Genomic DNA, 10,627 nt, shown 5'->3' with positions numbered 1-10,627 from the left:
ATTAGAAATTGTATACCACCACCTTTACCCAGTCAGCCAACATTCAAGTGGTGAATTTTTTTTAAATACCAGCAGGACTTGAACCAACTAACCATGATGTCAGACCATATGGACTCTATACATTCACGATCATGGCCACCAGGCAGGTTAACTTGGATGAATAAAGCCTATTGTAAGTAATTTTGGCTTTGGACTTGCAACAAACTTATTTCCTTGATTGGATTAGGTGGAATAAAAACATCAGGTTATAAACCGAGATTGTAAAAAGTGAGCACTCAGAAAAAAGCAACTGGAATTCTGCTGTCCCATTTGCAGAGTGAATGATAGACTGACCAAAAGAATTCTCAACCTTACCCTCTCATTGAAAGTCAACAATTAGCTAACTGAAATTGAAAGAGACCCCCAGGAATACTGCATCATAATTCGTTCCATATTGAAATTAACAGATTCAAAAATTAGTTCTTAAAAAAAAAAAATTAACAGGTGTAAATGTTCAGGACAAATATACGTTCGTAACACTAGTCAACAAAACCAAGACAAAAAGAAAAGTAGGCTGAAGAATCCAAGAAAAATTTCAGCGAGATGATGGAAGAGAGATTAGGGAAAGAAAGAAGTGCACACCTGCTAAATAAATTCAGTTGGGCATACAGAAAAAAATGTATTAGGCTTGCATATAAGGGGCAGTCAAATGAATATGGGTCACTTGTCAGAAAGTATAGAAGAACATTTCATATCTTAAAAGCAATCACCCGAACTGTTTAGACATTTATTCCACTGGGTGATGAGATGGTCATCCCATTCTTGAAAAAGCCGGCAGGCTGTCGATGGTACATCTTTACCTAGTCATGAAATTTAGTGATGAGCAACGCTCTCGCGAGAATCCCGAGACCGATCCTGTAGCGCAAGCTGTGCGACGTACCAGTAACTACGACTGTAAACTTAATAGTATATCATTGGCGGTTATTGCGTGAAATAACGTTCTCTTATGAAAACGTGTGAGCAATACATTTTGTCAAAAGCCTGGAAAAGTACTGCATGTTCAACTATGAACCCCTTAATACCATTAACTAAAGTGGAAACAGAATGTCAGTATCTGTTCACGAGTTATTTGGGGTGGACATGTTAGATGAATAACAATGCATAATTTGTGAATAACTGTAGATAGGATGTACACCTACTTGGATACTAGAGGCGTGCATTATTCGAACCTGAGACGGGGAAGATGTGCTTTGCTACATACGCAATCCCGTTACATATGAGTGGAACGTGTAACACGGGTGATGGGCAACGCTCTCGAGACCGATTCTCGTGTGCTGCGAGCTGTGCGACGTCCCAGTACTACGAGTGTAAGCTTGATAGTTATCATCAGCAGTTCTCACATGGAAACGTGTGTGACGATAAATTTGGTCAAAATCCTATGAAAGTACTGCATGTTGAACTATGAGCTCCTTACCATTAACGAAAGTGAATACAGAATGCCAGTATCTTAAACTGTTCACGAGTTATGTCAGGTGGACTTCTTAGCTGAATAAACTGTATAATTTGTTAATAATTGTTATTAGGATGCAATCCTACCTGGATGCCTCACAATCGTCGGCAGGGTAGTTTCTTGTGATTCAGACCGGGCCGGAGGTGTTCTGTGACGATTCCTCTTCATTGATATTATGCGTTTGTAAGTGCCGGATCATACACGAAGTATTTCTGCCGATGTATTTCACTTCTTTTGAATAAGCAACACAGTGGGCTGTGTTATGTGACATCTCTTAAAAATAACCGACATCCACGACTTACGTTGCGTTTCGGACATCGTCTTCAAGTTGCCGCGTACAATTCGACTATAGCAATCTAGATTGCACATTCCACTCATGCGTAATGGTGGTTGCATATGCAGCAAGGCGCATCTTGCCTCGTCTCGAGTTCGAATAATGCACGCCTCTAGTATCCAGTTACGTGTACCTACAGTAGCCGTCATGTTCTGTACTTGAACCACTCATTCGTGTACCTACCAGTGCATACAATGCCCGATTGCGTATCGTTTATAATTATGTTATACTTCGTCAAAATAGACCTCGGTGTAAATGAACGCCCTAGTCGCTTGTTGACACGTATGTACGAAAATGAGAAGGCCCGTGGTTGGCTATTCGCATATTCGGAACAAACAACATTCAGCTCCGACTACCTCCAGGCCTACGACACGCTGCTCGCCGCACATTGTGGCGACAACGCTCTCGAAATTTCTCGCGAGAAATAATGACTGCGCTAGTCTCGAGAAATCTCGAGACCTCATCTCAGACTGCCCATCACTAATGAAATTTATTGAATGTAACAGTCACACGTCGTCGTATGTCATAAACCAATGTCCTCAGAGGTCTGAGCTTTAGGATGGTTGTTGAATAGTTTCCTACCAAAATTTGTGAAATGTATTTCTCGCATAGTTTTCATTGTGGGAGCGGGTGTCGTGTCGTCGTGAAGCGTTTGGTTAGCATGCCTCAGTTTCTGTATCGTGTCTTTACAGTGCATTCGTTGATTATGGCCTCTTGCTTGAGCTGAAGAGAGAGAGAGAGGGAGTGTGTCGTGGACATCAGTTTTCATCGGACAATGAGGTGTGCCTAAGTACACATGTGGTTCGTCTAAAACCTGTCGATGTTTTCAAGAATTGTGAGATTGACAATCTTGTCACCTAGTGGGATAAATGTCTTAACAGTTCTGGTGATTACTTTTGAGGCACAAAATATCGTTCCTTGCTTTTTTACAGGTGACTTGTTTTTATTTGACTGCTCTGTCTACTTCAGGAACAGGATTTGTCTTTTCGTTATAAGTCAAGGAAGATAACACGTTTAGTAAAATATTTCATACTTCCTTTTACTGTACTTCATAGTAATGTATAAGAAGCAAGTGCTGCGAGTACGTATGAATCGTATCAGAAATAGAGAGTGAGCACCAATTTACCATAAAATAATATTGCAACCATTATGTACTATGGCGTCCTAAATATTTAAAAGTTGAAGCTGTGTCCTACAATGCATATTCAAGAGTTCTTTGCACAGTGATGCATTACATCTTGTGTCGTGTAAACTGGTTATATGGCTGAAATAAAAAATAATTAGATGCAGCTGATTATACTTCGTGACTGTAAGCTATATGATTTGGTGTCTACTTGCTGTATATTGATATTGCCAAGGAGTTCGGCTAGCAAATTTTTGTCAGTTCACATGAAACAACAGTCAACCAACATGGAAATTTGTGGTGTTCAAGTATTTTTCAAACTTAATGTATCCAATAAACAATGGATGAAGTTACATTACAGTACGGTACATCATCTGGCATGATAGTTAAACTGTGTCCTGCCAGTATTTTGCAACATATAGAGCTTAGTCATTGGATGAAAGGAGATCATGAGAGCATTTTCTACTCAGATTCATACAGACTAATGTTCTTCATCTTGGATTTATCCACATTGGCACGTAGCATCATCTTCTAGGTAGTGTCACTTCCCTCGATGCCATGGTGTGCAGTCGGTTGAGAGGTTTTCGGGTAGCGAAGGGTAGTTGGAAACCAGGAGCAGGTTCCTCTGTTTCATCAGTGGATGTGGTACTTGACATTAGTGATGGGCAACGCTCTCGCTCGAGACTCTCGAGATTCTCGAAGAGACCGATCCTCCTGTAGTGCAAGCTGTGCGACGTACCTACCAGTAACTACGACTGTAAATTTGGTAGTATGTTATTGCGTGAAATAACGTTCTCATATGAAAACGTGTGAGCCAATACATTTTGTTAAAAGCCAGGAAAAGTACTGCATGTTCAACTATGAACCCCTCAATACCATTAACGAAAGTGAAAACAGAATGTCAGTATCTTAAATTGCTCACACCGAGCTCGATAGCTGCAGTCGCGTAAGTGCGGCCAGTATCCAGTAATCGGGAGATAGTGGGTTCGAGCCCCACTGTCGGCAACTCTGAAGATGGTTTTCCGTGGTTTCCCATTTTCACACCTAGAAAATGCCGAGGCTGTACCTTAATTAGGCCACGGCCGCTTCCTTCCAATTCCTAGGCCTTTCCTATCCCATCGTCGCCGTAAGACATATCTGTGTCGGTGCGACGTAAAGCAAATAGCAAGAAAATGTTCACGACTTATTTGGGGTGGACTTCTTAGCTGAATAACCATGCATAATTTGTGAATAGGCTAACTGTAGATAGGATGCACACCTACTTGGATACTAGAGGCGTGCATTATTCGAACCTGAGACGGCTAGATGTACTTTACAACATATGCACCCCCCATTACACATGAGTGGAACGTGTAATCGAAAATGCCCGACTTTGCTCCAATTCTTTCAGCAGGGGTGATGGGCGACGCAACTCTCTCTAGACCGATTCTCGTATTCTGCGAGCTGTGCAACGTTCCAGTAACTACGAGTGTAAGCTTGATAGTTACCATCAGCAGTTCTCATATCGAAACGTATTTGACGATAAATTTTGTCAAAAGCCTAGGAAAGCACTGCATATTGAACTATGAGCTCCTTACTACCATTAACGAAAGTGAATACAGAATGCCAGTATCTTAAATTGTTCACGAGTTATGTCAGGTGGACTTCTTAGCTGAATAACCCGTATAATTTGTTAATAACTGTTATTAGGATGTTAACTTACCTGGATGCCTCACAATCGTTGTCGGCAGAGTAGTTTCTTGTGATTCAGACCGGGCCGGAGGTATTCTGTGACTATACTTCTTCGTTGATATTATGCGTTTGTAAGTGCCGGATCATCCCAGAAGTATTTCTGCCGATGTAATTTACTTCTTTTGAATAAGCAACACAGTGGGCTTTGCTATGTGACATCTCTTAACAATAACCGACATCAACGACTTACGTTGCGTTTCGGACATTGTCTTCAAGTTGTCGCGTACAACTAGTCACAATTTCAAATTGCACCGTCATATATCGAAGTACCGGTACCTAATTATGACGCGAATTGTACGGAATTGTTTCCTTCGTTACCAAAAGATCGATAAACACAAGCAGTGGTCATATGTTATTGAATGTGAGGTCTGATAACGATGTACACCTACCCGTCGAAAGAATATTGGAGCAAACTGAAGCATTTTAGATTACACATTCCACTTATGCGTAATGGTGGTTGCATATGCAGCAAGGCGCATCTTGCCTCGTCTCGAGTTCGAATAATGCACGCCTCCAGTATCCACGTACGTGTACCTACAGTAGCCGTCAGGCTCTGTACATAAACCACTCATTCGTGTACCTACCAGTGCCTACATTGCCAGAATGCGTATCCTTTATAATTATGTTATACTGCGTCAAAATAGAACTCGATTGAAATGAACGCCCTAGTCGCTTGTTGACACGTATTTACGAAATTGAGATGGTCCGTGGTTGGCTATTCGCATACTTGGCACAAATAACATTCAGCTCCGACTACCTGTAGGCCTACTACACTCTGCTCGCCGCACTATGTGGGGACAACGCTCTCGAGATCTCGAAATTTCTCGCGAAAAATAGTGCCTGCATTAGTCTCGAGAAATCATGAGACCTCGTCTCAGATTGCCCATCACTACTTGACATCTCCACTATTCTGATGGATGATTTCCTAGTGAAACAGTCAGTGGTTGTGTTGACTGGATAAAGCTTTTCCTTGACCTTAGTCTAGTTGGTTGCATCCTGATGTCCAGACAGGGGAAGGCGCAAGTTTTAAGTCTGTTTCAGGCTCTTCGGCTGAGGTCTCATTATTACAGGTGGTGGTATTCGTATCAAAGGGTATAGATTTTTGATGGGAGTTGGTTTTAGGCATCCTGTAATGATGCATACCACCTCGTTAATAGAGACAGGTGCTGTATATTCTGCTGCTGAGAAACTTATAGTCGCAGCTGATACGTGAAGAACATGAGGTTGGGCACTTCATGATGTGTTATTTTCTGGATGATATTATTCCTTCCGCCAAACCTTTTGCTTAGCATCACTGGAGTGTTGTTTGAGAGATGAGGTTCGGTCCAGTTTCACAGGTCTTTTGGTGTTACTGTGTTCAAGCTCCTTTTGTCTCCAGTGAACCTTGAGTTTGCTCCTTGCTTCTGTATTCCTTAAATGAAATCACACATCTGGGTTTCACTAGGATTTTGTTTGAGGTGATGCACTGCATAGTAAACTGAAGTTCCTTGAGGGATTGGTCAGTTTTATTTCTGACCTCTTCAGTTGTGCATCTCTGCAGCCATGTAGTCTACATCTACCCCAGTGCTTGACGTCTGGCTGAATAGGCTGGTTATTGGTGTAAATATTATGTAGCAGAGGGGCAAGGCCATTCTTGTGAGATCTGCAGCAGCTGTTTCTGTTCTGAAGTGTAACATAGCGTCCCTTTTGAAGGATACATTTTACAAATCTTATCAAACCATAATCCTTAATTGTGTAGTATACCTCACGGATTAGATGAACTTGAGACAGCCATTTCTATGGCAAAATTCAAGAGAGCATATATATGTGCTTTGCATTTATATGCCTAAAAATGTATTGCATCTTAATTTAAGGATGACTATTGACTATTAAACGTGTTGGCAGAAGGGTGCTGCTCATAGGGAACAAGAAGCTGGGCACATCCAGCTAGAAGAGACCTACATAGATTACTAGGCCCAGTTTTTCACTACCTGGAGAGGTCCATGGTTAAAAGAAAGGCCCATGTAGTGATGGGCAGTCTGAGAAGAGGTCTCGAGATTTCTCGAGAATAACGCAGGCACTATTTCTCGCGAGAAATTTCTAGAGATCTCGAGAGCGTTCTCCCCGTATTGGGTGGCGAGCAGCGTGTCGTAGGCCTACAGGTAGTCGGGGCTGAATGTTGTTTGTGCCGAGTATGCAAATAGCAAACCACGGGTCTTCTCCATTCCGTAAATACGCGTCAACACGCGAATAGGGAGTTCATTTCTACCGAGGTCTATTTTGACGCAGTATAAAATAATTATAAATCATACGCATACCTGGATACTAGAGGCGTGCATTATTCGAACTCGAGACAAGGCAAGATACGCCTTGCTGCGTATGCAACCACCATTACGCATGAGTAGAACGTGTAATCTAAAATGCTTGAATTTGCTCCAGTTCTTTCGACAGGTAGGTGTACATCGTTAAGGCTAGTACACACCTAGCAACAAAGTCGCGGGACATTGTATGGGGGCAGTTGCGAGGCGCTGATCCTAGACTGTTCCGATACTATGTCCCGCGTCCACGTCTATAGAGCCAGTTGCACTACAGGAAGCGGCGCGAAATGGCGCAAGAAATTGCTTTATGTGCTTTTAATGTTGTGAATCTTTTTCTCTATCTCGTGAATGGACACAGTGAACTTTTTAGCCAGAGAGGCCATTGCTTCCCTCCTTTTGTCTCTGTTTTTATACTCGATAGACATAACATCCCAAAGACAAGGGAGGGTGTGTAAATCCTCAATGATTTTTAGAGTAGTTTCCATCGCAAAACAATAGACCACGAAACACAACACCAACACGTGGCGGCTATCTGCACACTGGCATCGGCGTGTCCCGGGACTTTGTCTCGCGACACGTCCAGATTACATCATATTGCGCATCATTTGTATCATGTATCCCATTTCGAATGGGAGATCTGCGACATGCAACTTTTGTATCGCGACAGTCCCAAACACGGAAAAAATATCGTAGAACATCCCTGGAACTTGTCGCGCTACACGTGTTCCGCAACTTTGTCGCTTGGTGTGTACTAGCCTTTATCAGACCCCACATTCAATAACATATGACCACTGCTTGTGTTTATCGATATTTTGGTGACGAAGGAAATAATTCCTTACAATGTTATAGAGTATTCGCGTCATAATTAGGTACTTCGATATATGACGGCGCAGTGTGTAATTGTGTCTAGTTGTACGCGACAACTTGAAGACGATGTCCGAAACGCAATGTAAATCGTGGATGTCTGTTTTGAAGAGATGTCACGTAGCATAGCCCGCTGTATTTATTGTTTAAAAGAAGTAAAATACGTCGGCAGAAATATTTTTGGGATGATCCGGCACTTACAAACGCATAATATCAATGAAGATGAATCGTCACAGAACACCTCCGCACAGTGCGTAATTTCAGAAATCTAGCCGGCCAAAAACCGTATCTCGGAAACTAATGGACCGATTTACATAAAACTTAGTATGTGACTGCTATTATTGGAGGTAATTAAGTGTGTGGTCAATCAAGTGCAAAGAAAAAATCACTACGCCAGGAATATAATTAGTATTCTTTGTAATTTTAACCATTTCTCGTTATAGCTTTAATTAATTAAATAGATGTTAATAGTGAGACATGCTGTTTAGAATCTTTAAAAACAGATATACAGATGTACTTGCCAAACAATTTAGTCATTAGAAGCAGTTACATCAGAATCGCTATCGTCACTGTCATTATCTCCTTCAGCAGAACCAGCTACAGGAGGCTCAGACAGTAAGTTGAGCACTTCTTGTGAAAGCGGAATCAAATTCCTCCTCCTTGATTTCCCTTAGCTGGTAATATTAGGATCTGATGATATAAGTAGCCTATGGAAAAGGTTATTATTTGTGTCTTTCTGGAAGGTTTCCTATTATCTTTATTCCTGGTCTCCTGGGCTTCCTCGGAGAGTTGTCCAATAGGTATAACACAGTGCCTAATGACCTTCTCTCCATGAACCAAGAGTTTGTGCAAAGTTACAGCCATGTTGTACGATTTGTATTTTTATAAGTACAATTGTATAGTTTCCTTTGCGTACATGCCAAATGTCACTTAATCAATGACATACCTACACGAAAGAGTTTCTAAGATGGCACGTAGATGGTTTATTAAATTTATATCTACTCCAGTAATATCCGCAGAAGTGGAAGCCTCTCTGAAGAACCTTCTAGCAGTTTCCATCATTGGTATTGCCAGCACTTCGCTTCGGATATCAACCAATAGATGGGTTTCCTCCCTGAACTTCTGTAGTGAAGTCATCTACAGTATTTATTTACCGCGTGTGTGTTTTAGGCTTTAAATCAGTGCGTAAATGTATTGTGTTGAGTGAGAGTTATGCGATAAGCCTACGTGTGTGATTTATTTCTTTAACATTAATACTGTGATCTTTTTTAGTCATCTGCAGTATTTATTTATTACCGTACATCTGTTTTCTAGCTTTTATTGTCTGAATAAATGCATTAATTGCAATTAATTACATCCCCCGCTCCTCGAGCCCATAAAATTATTTGTCTATTTTCTCTCGCCATGAGCCATATATTTCAGTGCTGAGGTTTCTTATGTGCCGTAGTTTACCTCTGATTCTGTACAAACCAAAAGTGGCCCCTGTAAAACCCACGCCCCCTTTAGTTCATAAAAGTCATTTGTAGCTTACTTTCTTCAGTATTTTGTCTTGAACTTACATACTGAATTTTACAAATTTATGTGCCGCCGTTTTCCCGTGATGGCGTTGAACGGAGCCGTTCGATATGGCAACCCCCTGTTGTCATAAGAGCAATACTGTTTTCTTAACATGGAATGAGCTATAGTACTGGCAAGCACATCCTGACATTGTTGTGATGCACGTCCTTCTGCAAGGTTCATTCTCTGCTCGAACCAACTTTTATACTTCAGCAATTTGTCCTTTTTTCTGCTATATTTTGCCCAGCGTGATCGAATTTCAGCACACAAAATATTGACAGATTTCCTTATTGACTTGGATATATCCTCGGAACAATCCTCAAATCCTAAATGTTCAATGAAAACATTCGCAATATCATCGTTCCGCTTATATTCCCTGCTGTTCCTCAACAGCTCGAAAACCGACCTCCGGGTTACAGAGCACGTAGCTTCTGAAAAAAAATTAATTACTCTCATGCTCGCGCCTGGTCGCAGCAAAAAGTCACTGTTTTCTATTCATTAAGGTATAGATAATTCATCCAAAATATTTTCATTGCGGAAATTAAAGGCAAACCATTTTGAAAGTCAGCTCAAATTAGTATAATTAGATAGCGCTTGGACACCCCGTATCTGACTTTTAAGTGCATATTCCGGACAACAATATAGTAATTTTCAGAAAATGCTACATACTATATAAAATACATACCTTCATCCAATATAACCACATTGCAATCTAAAGAAATATTTATTTCTGCCGTCTTTATTGAGCCCTCACATAATAATAACTGCGCGCTCGCCTCGCCAGAATATGATGACCTAACGGAGGAGAGCCACTTTACGCCTTCGGTAAGATTAGATAATCAGACAGCGCGAATTTTCAGTACTGAATTACTGTAGGTATCCAAGAGTCTTATAAACACGACTCACAGAAAATGCGCACCAAATACAAGGGTTGAAAATATTATTTTTGGGCGGCTGGATGCTAGAAATTACCCACTGTGCTCCGTCCCGATCTGCATCACAAGAAACTACCCTGTTGACAACGATTGCGGGGTATCCAGGTAGGAGTACATCCTATCTACCGTTATTACCAAATTATACGGGTTATTTAGCTAAGAAGTCCACCTGAAATAACTCGTGAACAGTTTAAGATACTGACATTCTGTTTTCACTTACATTAATGGTATTAAGGAGCTCATAGTTCAACATGCAGTGCTTTCCTAGGTTTTTGACAAAATTTATCGTCACACACG

The sequence above is a fragment of the Anabrus simplex genome, chromosome 1 (assembly GCF_040414725.1).
Source record: "Anabrus simplex isolate iqAnaSimp1 chromosome 1, ASM4041472v1, whole genome shotgun sequence".
NCBI classification, from domain to species: Eukaryota; Metazoa; Arthropoda; class Insecta; order Orthoptera; family Tettigoniidae; genus Anabrus; species Anabrus simplex.
This window is presented reverse-complemented; position numbering follows the sequence as displayed.